This window comes from Drosophila pseudoobscura, chromosome X, assembly GCF_009870125.1.
Source record: "Drosophila pseudoobscura strain MV-25-SWS-2005 chromosome X, UCI_Dpse_MV25, whole genome shotgun sequence".
Taxonomy (NCBI): domain Eukaryota; kingdom Metazoa; phylum Arthropoda; class Insecta; order Diptera; family Drosophilidae; genus Drosophila; species Drosophila pseudoobscura.
The window spans coordinates 42,982,584-42,995,806 of record NC_046683.1 but is presented as its reverse complement, the minus strand read 5'-3'; the positions used below and the strand labels follow the sequence as shown (position 1 = coordinate 42,995,806).

The 13,223-nt window shown below is 44.6% G+C and overlaps 1 non-coding gene across 1 annotated transcript; it reads left to right on the top strand.

Annotated features, from left to right (window-relative positions):
* The first annotated feature begins 10,842 nt into the window (after positions 1–10,842).
* On the top strand, positions 10,843–10,914 carry TRNAP-AGG (transfer RNA proline (anticodon AGG)). Its single transcript has one exon. It is a non-coding gene; the product is annotated as a tRNA-Pro (tRNA).
* Positions 10,915–13,223: the final 2,309 nt, after the last annotated feature.

The following is a 13,223-nucleotide window of genomic DNA, read 5'->3' as shown; positions in this document are numbered from 1 at the left end:
AATTTCATTGTGTGGTGTGAATGTTATGGAAATTTGTTTAGTTCTGCATACAGGAAAACCAACAAAAAACAAAAAAAAATCACAAACAAGAATTGCACGAAACTTTTCAGAGAGGTTCCGGAGTGGAGGAGGAGGAGTGGAGGTTTCATTTTGATTTTCACACCACAGTAACGAAAGCCATCTTCCTTTTGCTATTCACTGGTCTGGCCTTCTGCAGCAATTGGTCGCCAGTGACAGCTTTATTGGATTCCGATTCCGGAGAGCTATTTAGCTGCAAGAATGCTGGGAAGAAAATGATTTGTCAGCCACGAGTATGAGGGGGAAAAGTTGGAGTTGGAGTTTGAGCTTGAGATTGAGTTTGAGTTTGAGAGAGGTGGAACAGGTATGGTGTGGTATCCATCCATCCGCCTAATGCATTTTTCCATTCAATAAGTTGGATTTAAGTTTTCTTTCCGCTGATTACAATTGGTTTAGCCAGCTGCTGATTGATTGAGAGATTGGGGGGACGGACTCTGTGCCTGTCTCTGTCTCAAGGAGAGGTGAGGGCGAGGGCGAGGCTCTTGAAGAGCTAAATTTGATGATGATGAAGATGAGTGGAGTGAAGTGGAGTGGAGGAGACAAGTCCTTTAGTTCAAGACTATTCAAGTACTTAGCCAAAGATTTCATGCGATTGTTATTTATTCTGCCTCTGCTCAAGTGCATAATGGCTGGAGGGGCAAGGGCCTACGGCGATGGGAGCTTTTTGAGTTTAACTGCAACGAGAATGAATCCCAAAGGGAATCCACTCTAATCTTATCCTGATACATTTATTAAGAGTGCGTTATACAGGGGACTTCAATCCCTTCTGTTTTATTCATTGATCGTGCTACCACATTGCTTTTCTCAGGCGATTAAATTGCAAGTGTTAATCCTTGCGGTAAGCCCATTGTTAAATTGAATTTCCGACAGAGTTCTTATGAGCTGCTGCCCTCGACCTCGACCCCCTGCTAATTTGAGCCATTTCCTCAATCAACTTTCGGTGACCTCCGATCGCATTGTTCACACTTATCCAAAAGCCAAGAGAAGGTGTCTGGTAGCGGCTGGTGCTGCTGCACATCCTTCAAGGCTGTTAAATCAATTTACACTACGCCGCAAATCGAACCGTTCCTTTCGGAACGGCCCTTCTCTCCGTCTGTCTCCTGTCTGGCATAACTCTGCCTTTCGTCTTCGATCGTTAAGCTCCTGGCCCCCACTCTTCCTCCTCCTCCTCCTCCTCGTCCTCGGTCTGCTTCCAGACAGCCCTGCCGTCTCAGCAGTGCTCATCTTTGGGTATGCTGGCAACGGCAGCAACTTAATCGACATCGTTTTCACATTGTCAATTGTCTTCAGCCACTCTGCATGTCCGCCAACCGTCACCCAGGCCCAGCAGCCGACAACAATGGGTCCAGGTTCAGGTCCAGGCACCAGCCCTCCGCCCCCAGCCCCCAGTCTCCAGTCCCAGCAGCCTCGGCCCGAAAAAGCCAAGCATGGCATTCTTCTCTTCACGTTGAGCTGAGCCTGTCTCTCGGCTCTCGACTTCCTGTCAAAGTTCAACAAACCGCCCCAGCGAAACAAACAGCAAAAAAGGCACTATAATTGCAGTTTCCATGTGTGTATGGAAAAAGGCGAGCAGCAGCAGCAGCAGCAGCGGCAGCAGCAGCCCATGGATCAGTCTCAGTCTCAGTCGCAGCACCAGCATCCATGGCACAGCACAGCAGCAACAGGGACGGGACCGACCGGCAGAAGCCTTTGGATCTGCCTACGTTTCGTTAATATTTTTGCAAATTTTCTTAACCTCCACTTGGCCAGCTCCTGCCTGCTCTCCGGGGGAGAGTGCAGCATGCCGAGTGGCATGCAACACTACCAAAAACGTACGTACAACGATCGTGTTGAACTAAAAAAAAACCAACCAACAACAAAAGCTCTGCCTGGGTCGCCTCCGTCCATTGCATGTGTACGTACGCGCAGACTAAACCAGTTTGCAGCTAACCAGCTCCTCATTCAAAGGCCACAGTGGAGATTGGCACATGGATGCTGCCCAGATGATGAGATAGAGAGAGGATAGAGCAGGACAGACACTTTTCCTATAAAATAGTCTCTTGAATGGCCAAATATGATTTGTATTTATGATGGATTATATTTCTTATACCATAAGTCATCAAAGAAACAAATTGTACATCACTTCAGGGTCCAAGGACCGTAGATTAGGTTAGGTTAACCCGGGGCCACAAAAAGGTATGGCCCTAGTTATCTGGATAGGGGGGTATGTAGTACCGCGGGAGTCGTCAAGAATCGGGGTGTTTAGGGACAAAAATCACTCAATAAAGATTAATTTAAATCAAGCTTAAACTATATTCTGCAGCTATAATCTCCAGAGATGTTCTTTGATATCCAATAGTGAACACCTGAGTGGGGCTCATCGTAGGGAGCTTCCACTGTAGACAACCTGGTGAACGGTTGATCGCTTTTGCTGCTCCAACGGATGGCTGTGCGATGTGTGTGCGAGTGAGTTCTTCCATGTGTGTGGTGTGTGCTGTGGTGTGGTGTGGTGTCTTCTTGTTATTGTTGCTGCCTTGCTGCCTTGCTGGCTTGCTGCTTTGTTACTTCGCTGCTCTGTTGCTGTTGTGATCGATTGCTGTTTGAGCATGCAAATGTGTAAAGACGCCTCCGCCACCAACCAACAACCAGCAGAAGAAGAAACCGGCTAACTCGTTTGGCCTGGCTCTCGGTATGGGTTTTGGGGTATGGGATATGGGGTCTGGGCCTGGCTCTGGCTCTGGCTCTGGCTCCGTTCTGCTCTGCTCTGGGCCCAAGTGTAGAATCGGGGAGAAATCAGAAAACCGAAACAGAAACGTGTCCAGCTGCAGCGACAAAATGCTAAATATATTTGTAAGTTTTCTATTTGACGATCAACTGGCATTGATTCCTTAGCAGTTTTTACTCGTATACTCTTGCAAAAGGTACTCCAATGTTAGGCATGTGTTTAGACAACATTCAAAAAAATAATACACGTAAGAGCATGAGTAGCTGAATCGATTTGGCCATCTCCGTTCGATGCCTCCGATTTAGCCGATTTTTCGAGGGTGCATATTCGTATACCCTACACTCCTTCCGTAGTGTATGCTTCGGTATGCATTGGATCTTACTGGCTCTTACTGGGCTCTTGGGATCGTGAGATGCTGGCAGTTGATTTTTGATGAATTTATTAAGATTTTTCTCTGTGGCAAAAACTTCTCGACCATATCCAAAGGGGAAGGGGAAGGAGAAGGAGCAGGAGACCTCTAATGAGTTAGCGGGAAAGGCGAAAAGTTGAAAAGTTACCTGACTCGACGGCAAGCAGCGAAGGCAACAAATCAACGCCTCTACGCCTGATCTATGATTAGTGTCAAGTCAAAACCATAGAGTCTTGGTCGGGTCAACCGCAGTTTCTTGGCCATTGATATATGGATGTATGTGCGGCCTGACCGCGACCACACAATTTCTGTATTTTTGTTTCGCCATCGATCTTCTTAGAGGTCCTCGTCCCACCTCGTCCTACCTGAGGCTAAGGACACCACAAATTTCCAAGCAATTGGCCGTGTCTAACAATGGTCGAGGCCAGAAAACGTTTTAGACCCTTTGGGGCAAAAGGAAAACAGAGGGACTCCTGCCAGGCGTCTCGAAATGGGTCCGTCCTCGTCCCCGTTCCCGTCCCCGTCCCGTCACAGCATGGCAGCAGATGTTGTCCTTTTTTTCTTTGCCCTCTCCTTTCGAACTGGACTGGGTTAATGTGACCTTCTCGCCCTGACAGCTGTGTCTTTGTACCGACGACGCGGCAATTTTCTTAGCCTGCATTTTCCTCTTTTGTTACGCAAAAAAAACGAAAGGAAAGAGGCAAAGAACAGAACGTTTGTTTACCCAAAACACACACAAAGTGTGTGGAAAATTGGAAAATTGTCTGTACAATTGTAAGGCTTTCGTTTCCTTTCCTTGTCCTTCCCGCCCCCACCCACTCCGTGTGTGTTTTTGTGTTGTACGTATTTGTGATTTATTTTGATCGATCGTTCCTACGGCTTAAAAACTCTTTATTCTGTTCGGCTCAGCTCAACAGTTCTCTCTTTCCGTTTCCCGTTGTTTACTTAGAGAGTCTTAATTTTGGTCGGTTTGCATTCTATTGGTATAAATACCCCACAAATAGTTCCTGAAAATTGCACATGTCCGCACACAAAGATTGCAGAGGTCTCTCCTAAGGACACGATTGAGTGTTTCCAGGCATCTTTGTTCAATGCTACTCTGAGCCCCTCTGGCTCCGTTCGCTTTCCCATGGACGCAATCCAGGTGGGCTCTAAAGCCGCTTGATATATGCCAAACGATCGACCACTGTGGCCCACTCGCACAGTGGGCAAATTGACCAATCTGGCACGAAAAATCCCTTAGCTCCAAGAGAATTTAAGTTAGTTTGCATTCGGGAGAAAACAAAAATTCCAGTGCCAAAATAATAACCAAAATTGTATATAAATTATATTTTTAAAGAAGCATCTATTATATTTCCATTGTTAGAGATTCCGTTATACAACATTCGATGGACAACACTGCTTCCGAGTCCCATTGAAGATCATTAGCGAAGACTGAACTAACAGAATAACCAGGTCTTAGAGGTGCCATATTCTGCAATATTAAACGACATTTAGAGCAGGACGAGAGTGCTATTTATAAAGCTATTTGGGTTAATACCACTTAAAGCATGATTTACACCACATAAACTATTTGTTAGTAGATACACTAAACTATAAAAGAACCCTTTTCAATTGGAATCTATGACTTTTACTTTAAAATCTGCGAAGTTGAAAGAATGAACAGAATATGTTATGATTTATTATTAACTAAAATTAGAAAATCAGTAATCGATGGCTCCTTGAAGAATGGTAAATAGATTCCACATATCAAAAATGGTTGTTTTTTCCGGGCCATATTCTGTGAAAATGAATACAAATTTCCAACAGCCAGCATTGGGAATATGAACTTGGTATTACTTGGTTATAAGCGGTGAGCATTAAATTGAATTCCATTTCTAGTCGTGACTAATAAAGAAAACCAAAATTTATACTTAAATTTCTATTGTGGTCTCATTATTTACCACTGTTTCTGTTTTTATTGTAGTATATTTATATTGTGCAAGACAAGTCCAAGCTTAAGGAGTTTCGAGAGCTCTAAACGCTTGTATTTGTTAATTTTTTGATTTGTTTCTCATTTCTGGTGGGTTCTCATGTCTTATGATCTGATCAGAGATCGGATAATTCAACACATAGTGAAATATATATCGTTTCGTTGGCATTTCTTTGCTGTTCTCCCTATCAGATCTTCGGGATTTCCTCTGTCTTCTTTTCATTACTGATCTCCCCTCGTGTTGCCGCCTTTTCGCATCTTTTCGCTTTCCCAGTCCTGGCTTTAATTTTGTAATTACTATAATACACAGCCCCACGAGCTGTTCTGGACTGTTCTGGGGAGCTGTTTCTCCATTGAGAGGGATAGCTGGGTGTAAACGACTGGCATCCTTAACGGCTTTCGATGCTCAAACAACTGCGGGGCAAAGCAGCAAAAAGCAGCAAAAAAGCAGCAAAAACCATGATGAATAACCAGCAGGAGAGGAAGAGGGCCGAAAAAGGGAGAGCTCAAGTGAGACAGAGAAAGAGAAAGAGGGAAGTAAAACATTATTGAAAACTAACTGCTCCCTGTTTTAATATAATTTTAAATTTCTTGCTGCTCATCGGGCATTGTGGATGGGTGTGTGTCTTGGCTAAAGCGCAGCGTTTACTTCAAATAATTATGGAAAATGCCAAGCGCAAGGGGGGAGGGTGATTGTGAATGTGAGTGTGAGTGTGAGTGCAGTTTCCTTTGGTCAGTGGTCTGCCAGCCCCAACCCCAGCCCAGGTGGGCATGGTCATGGTCATGGCCAATGAGCTAGGATGAAAAACAACAAGATCATAATAACCAGCTGCAACGGGCGTGCGTTAGGCGAGCAGGGAACGGTCAGTGGTAGTGGCAGTGGCAGCAGTAGGGGTAGGAGTAGGGGCAGAGAGGCAGAGTTGCGGTAACAAGCGCTAATTATCGACAACAAGCTAAAACAGCGGCCTACAATTCAGCTGAGGCAGAAGTATACGTAGAAGCAGCAACAGAAGCGCCCTACGCAACGATCTCCTCGCTAGAGGCCACGCTAACAGAGGGGGAGGGGCAGATGGGTAAAGAAAAGCGCTGCGCGGATGCAGCGACTTCCATAGCCATTAAAATTTACACAGGTAACGCAGCAGCAGCAGCAGCATTTCAGCCTCCGTCTACGTCGTCGTCATCATCATCACCATCATCATCATCGTTGTCGGTATTCATCGTTGGCCTTTCTCCCATTTGGCGCAAACTTGTTAACTTCTTGGCATGGATGGTCATCATGCAAGCCTGGCCAGAAGCAGGAGTTTGAGGAAAGAGACAGGCAGACAGCCTGAGAGCGAGAGCGAGAGACCGCGGCATTGAGTGTGTACGGACAGGACAGCACATGCATGCAACGTACACAAGCAACAAGAGCCGAAAAGCTCCCCGAATGTGGAATGCTCTTAATCAATTAGTATGGGCGCACTTTGAGCTGAAGAATGCGTGTGGACATATGTCGAAAGGGATAGAAATAAAGCCTCCTGTCCACCCACTTCACTCGTTCGCCAGCTCCCGGCTCACTCGCCTTGATCAACGGACGAGTATACATACGACTGCGAGACTGTACCTCTTGTACAAGAAAGTGTCACACACATCAACGAGCACATGATTTTAAAAGGATCACTTAGAACTCTAGCTGATATTGGGATTATAGGGTTGTTTTAAATGGCAATGGACTAAAGAGAAGACTTGATTAATATTCAAAAAGAAACATGGAAATTTTGGATTTCTTTCAAGAATCTGCAATGATAAAAACTATTTCGATTCATGTGGCCAGCCAAATTAAAAGTCCCTTAGCTCTCTCCCATTCTATCTGAAACTAGAAACAACTCACATCCGTGACACATTCCTCATCCAATTCAGTCCCCGTTCCAGTCTTGACGACCAACTGCCATGTCATAATCAATATGCCCCATCAACATATCAGGTGTATAACAAGCAGCCGCGGGTATGACGCTCTGCCACTCTGCCCCTCTGCCTCTGCCTCTGCCAGATGAGGCAGCATGTATTGGTTGCAATTTATAGTCGCAGGATCGCTTACAAGCCAACGAGTTGGTAACGCAAACCGGCGGCACTCATAGCCAGTTACTGCTGTTGCCGCTGCCGCTGCTGCTGCTGCTGCCTCTTCTGCTGCTGCTGCTGTCGTTGTTGTTATTGTTTGTTGCATGGGCGCTGATTTTTATGCTCGGACTTGCGGCCAGTGAAGATTTCCAACGCAACTGATGACGGAGATGGAGATGGAAACTACGACTGGGACCAAGAGCAAGACCGAAACCGAGACTGGGCGTTAACTGCGAAGTAATTGCGTTTCGGCTATGCAAGTACATAAATTGGATTTGAAATATGTACACATGTTGATGGATTCCTACAGCCAGCCTATCCATGCTATGGGTACCTGACTGCATGACTGACTGACTGACTGGCGGACAGTCGGTCGGTGCCAGGACTGCCGCTGAGCGCTGGACGGCATGGATGGTAGGAAAAGAGAAAAACATCGAACCATTTGTCTCTTGATAATTATCATTTCAGTATGATAGCATCAATTTTGAAAAACATTTGATGATTTCTGCTGCGTGTGTCGGTCGTTAACGAGATCTTGTCGAGGCCTAGGCCGATGCCGATGCCGAGGCCTGCCTGGCAGATGCGCCTCAGAGCCACCTGCAAACTGCTGATAAGTAAATACTTTGTAGGAAACAGAAGTCACGGGCTGCACTGCACAGCTTGGGATCTAAATATGGGTTACCGACAAGTGCATAAGAGAAGTACGGGTACATAAACAGATGAATAGAGTTGAGTTACGGCTCTAGCTTCAAAAGTCATCAAAAACTGTTGGATTTACAACGCTAAATCCCTCAAAGCTGTCTTAAGGATCTCCCCCAAAACTAATCTACAGCTCAGTGCAAGATCGGTCTGCAGGCTTCTGGAATTCAATGAAAAAATCGACACTTTGATAGAGGATTTATGGAACTATCGAATTTCCATATAGCAAATATCAAAAAAGGTCTGGAAAGTTCGTTGTACGGAAGTTCGTAAGAGGGAACGTCGACTGTATGTATATCAGGCCATATATTTCCCCCACAAATGGTTTTCTATAAGTCTAATTGACTTTCCGTACTCTTTCGAACAGCCCACCCGAAACCCCTCTCAATTGGTCCATATTTCATGACCAAAAATTAACCAATAAAACAAAAACAAATGATAGCCCACTCACACACACACGCACACAGAAATACACAGAAACAAAATGTACGACTTTTCCCAATAGCCCAAGCCATAACATATAAAATCCCCCGAACATCAGCAGCAATAGCAACAATTTCCCCATAGTACAGCGTACAACGGTACGTATGCGCAATATATTATATTTGTGTTTACCAACCTGAAACATGTGTAGCTATGTACATCCGTACCTACAGATACTCCACGTATGTATATGGAGGGGGGTGCGAGAACGGGAACACATGCAAAAAGGCAATAGAAACACAACGCAACAGAACACAGCAGCACGAATCGTACGAGTATGTACTAGATGTCAGAGATAGCAAAGGAGAGTAGAAAGAGAGATATACATTTCAAAATTTATTTATTTACATTGACATTTTGTGCTACTTGCGCACTTTTCCACCAGTGCCCCTTTAGCCCCCTTAGCCCCTTAGCCCGTTAGCCCCTTAGCTGCGAAGCTGTTCACTTGAAAAAATGCTAACAAAGCTTTAACCGGTCCTCACGCAGAGCTTCTCAGACTTCCCCCTACTTACGGCTCTCCAGCCGAGTCCAGCCGAGAAACAGAGACGACAAATAATATATTGACTCAACTACAATACGGACATTGTCATAGCACCCGGAAGCGGGGTTAGGTTGGGGGTGGGGGTAGGGGTTAGAGCAGGGCTGGCTTGAGCACGAGAATAGATGGAAATGGGACTCTGAGGATGAGATATAAGCAAAAAGGGACACAGAACGGAAGAGGACCGGGTCAGAGAGTCTATTTCTGCACCTGAATTGAGTCCTCGTCCCCCTCGTCCTGCTCCTTCTCGTCCTTGGCAAGGAGCAGCAAACGGACAGGAAAGCGGGTAAGTATGTTACGGAAGCTAAAGAAAACCCAGGACGGCATGAAAGCCATGTAACTGCAGGGATTTATAGCCTGCTAAGGATATTTTGAGATATCACCGATTTAAATAGTGGCTTATGCCCATCGATCCAGAAGCTACTGAAAAATGTTCACCTTGGAAATGAGGGAGTGGAAGTACGTGCCTTGATAATCGAATTAATCAGCGAGTTTGCTATACAAATAAATATCCAAAAAGCTTACCCCTATCTATCATCGCGAATCTGTAAAGTATGTGGGTATCCCCGTGCATAGGGAGGGGATGATGGGGTAGGTCAACCGATTGAGTCACACGATTGTTTGCCAATGGTACTAAGCATGCCCCTATTTTCTATATTCGTATGTACTTACAAATTTGATATTTACAAGTCCATCGAGCAAAGCTTTCCTCCTCCTTGGCCGGCTTTCCTCTCATTCTAATTCTTCCCTCCCGCTTACCCTTTTCTCTGTTCGTCCCTTCCTGTCGTTTCCTGCGCCCTTGTTCTCCCATTGCCATTCCCATTCCAGGAGCAACAAATTCAAGAGTTCGCTTAACAGTTTTATTTGTCTTTGGAAAACTTTTGTTCCTCCCCTCAAACCCCTCTACTCGAACCCCCAACCAACCGCACTAGTATCCTACTACCCACATATACTCCTACGCACACTTGAATGATTTCCAAGGCAGGGGGAAACAATACTGGGGTAGTACGGTATGGGTTGAGGTATGTGGACAGCGGAGGGCCATACGTACGCCAACTAAACTCAAAGTCAAAGTCTTGGTCCTGGCCGAACCGGGCCTGGCCCTCTTCTCCGCCCCTCGCCCCACCCAGTATCTGGAGCACTTGAACAATTTGTAACATGATAGACGGAAAGAAAAGGCAAACAAATCATTGATGAGTGTGTGCCTGTGTGTGTGTGTGTGTGTGTGTGTGCTACTGGCCAGTGTTGATGTGTGCGTTGTCAGTTTTGTTTGTGTTTTGCTTTGCTTTGCATTGACTTCACCGTACTGGACCGGACGATTTCTTAGGGATCGGGATCGGAAGCGGAATCGGACAGGAGGAGCACCAAAGGAGCATTCACTGGCTGTTTGTCTAAAATATTTGTAGGAAAATTGCAAACAAAAGCGGGACAGCCAGCGCCCAGCAGAAAACAATATGTCAAGGGGGATATAGTGACTGATATAGGGGGTGGGGGGAGGGGCTGAAATTGGGGGAAAAACAATTTCTCCAGCTTTTTATTGTTGGTCTTTTGTTTTAAGCGCTCATATTGAAAATCAAACAATGACGGCCACTCCACTGAAAGTTGAAGCATATGAACTATATTTTATGGGGCAGAAAAAAGCATAACAGAGCATAGCAGAAAAAATGTGAATAATATAAACGGCTATAAAAATAAATAGAAAATCGAATTGCTTTTAAATTCATTCAGTTTATGGCATCACATTTGATTGAATTCGTAACCAGTTCCAAACAAAGTTTGAGCAAAAAACTCAAATAAAGCGACAAAAAAAAAACCGAAATTTTAGTTTTCGAGTTTTATAGTTTGACGCTTTTTTGGTAACTGGCTCGTTGGTCTAGGGGTATGATTTCCGCTTAGGGTGCGGGAGGTCCCGGGTTCAAATCCCGGACGAGCCCAAGCTGTAAATAGTCTACTTTTTGAATTTTTTTCTACCATATGGGTGGGTAGGCACATATCGTTTTTCAATACATATTTTTGGCTGCTAATTCGAATAAATATTTAATTATTTACTAGCCGGTTAGCTTTCGTCAAACTTTGGCATATTGCTTTTATGACAGGCGGAATTCGCTTTATCCTTTGCCAAAATATCTTTTCGGCCAGATTAAAAATTCCCCAAACACAATGACCCCCGTATTTGTTGTTGCTGTTGAACATGGAACATTTTATGCGGATTGGATCAAAAACAACAGCAATTCAAAATCAAATTCAATGTCCGCCATGGCCAGGCTCGCAAAATATGACAAAATATGAATTGCACATTGCACAATAAACAATAAATTTTCATGTGACCCGCACACGCAAAAATTCAGCTGCAACCGCAAAACAAAACAAAAAAACCACAGATAAACGGAACTCACCGAATATTGAATACCCCATTAGCTGTACAAATTTCTATAAAATAATACTGAATTGTGAGGCGCTAATGTACACTCGAATTTTAATTGCTAGAAACCAAATTCGCCCCAAGTAATTTACTTGAAGATTTTCTTTTAAATATGAAATCATAAGAGCTAAGGCCCTCGTAAGCAATGTGATTCTAGGTTACAGTTAGTTAGCATAGTCAAATTTAATTATTATTTATAAAAATCGTGTGGCTTTATGTAAAATACATGCATATGTAATATCTTTTGCTACATCTACATATGCATGTCAGGAAACGTACAAACTACTGACATAACGTGTCGTAGAAAAAGTAAATAAATCATAGCATACTTTTAGGCCAAGCACTTAAGTACTTGCAGAATACTGATTGGATTGTTCTTGCTCAACCTTAGAAGAAAAGATGGTAGAAAAATGTTGAAAAATTGGACCAATTCACTGATGAAAAGATAATTTTTGATTAAAATTCTTGAATTTGAGTGGCTTGGACTGTCATCCCATTTGGCTCTGGGATGTTGGCTCTTATGAGAAAGTCATTGGGATGAACCGGATTTGTCACTATGCAGTCAGTGTGACCTCCATGTGGATTCCCAATAATATTGGGAAGTACATATATGGAAGTTAGATCTTATTTTTTGGCGTCCGTCGGTGGATCTTTCCATGGAAATGTCCATCATCTTACTGGCCATCTTGCTTGGCCACTCATTATTCCAGCTCAGAATTCCAGCTAGAATTTCAACTGTGTAATCGCAATTTTGGTGGATGCCTCCAAACGGGCGCTACGGGAGTTGCATCGTTGACCTTAATGGGCTTCTGTACTGCTTTTATCGATGGCCGAATATCTCCGTTAATTATAGGTACTTATGTACGTTGTTCCGTCAGACTGCAACGTAAGCAAAGCCGCATGTTCCCGGGTTGCTTGCCACTAAACTGTGTACAGACACGTGTAGATTATCTTAGTCCGCATTGAAAAGACTTCCATTTCAATTAAGATCAATCAAAGTAATTACTTTTACTTTTCGCATTACTTTCTTATCGGCTTACCTATTGCAGAACCTGCTTGCAAACCGCATCACGTACCAATTATACCCCTAGAAATCAACAATATCGCCCTTCGTCGGCACAACTCTGGGGCATAACAATGAGAGGCTGCATTCTGTGTGTCATAAAACAAATTGGGTGGGGAGAACTGGTATTTCCGAGAGCAGAAAGTACTCCAGTTGCTGGTCGGCACATATTCCCGCACATACATGCACGAGTATGGTTTGGATAGAGCTACGGATTGGAGGCATACATTTATGCCAAAAACGTTCACTGGACATTGGCATCATCAGATGAAAAACAGGAACCAAACCGAACCGAACCGAACCGAACAGAGCCCAGAGAGCAGGCCTAGGTCGCCTGTCACAGCCAGACTCTCGGATCCAAGCCCTAGGAGGGGGCGATAGAAGGGTGTCGGCTGTTTGGTAAAAGCAAAACCAAAAGCAAAACCAACAAAACGCATTTCTGGTTGCATTGGGGCAGTTGTGTAGATTTGTGGCTAAAAGAGTTAACAGATAAAATCAAATATGCACTATGTCCTGTGGTGGCAGGCAGGCGACAGGCAGGCCACAAACAGGGGCAAAACTATGGGAGAGGGAGGGGGAGGGGAAGGGGATAGGGTTTGTAGAGTGAGTAGGGGTGTAAGGGTGCACGATGCACACATTTTTGGTTCGAGAAATGCAAGCGAATTTATTGTTCGAGACGTTTGCATGCAACACAGAGAGAGACAGAGAGAGAAGCGGAGCGGAGCAGTGGAGGAACGGCAGGGGCGTTGGGGTTCTCA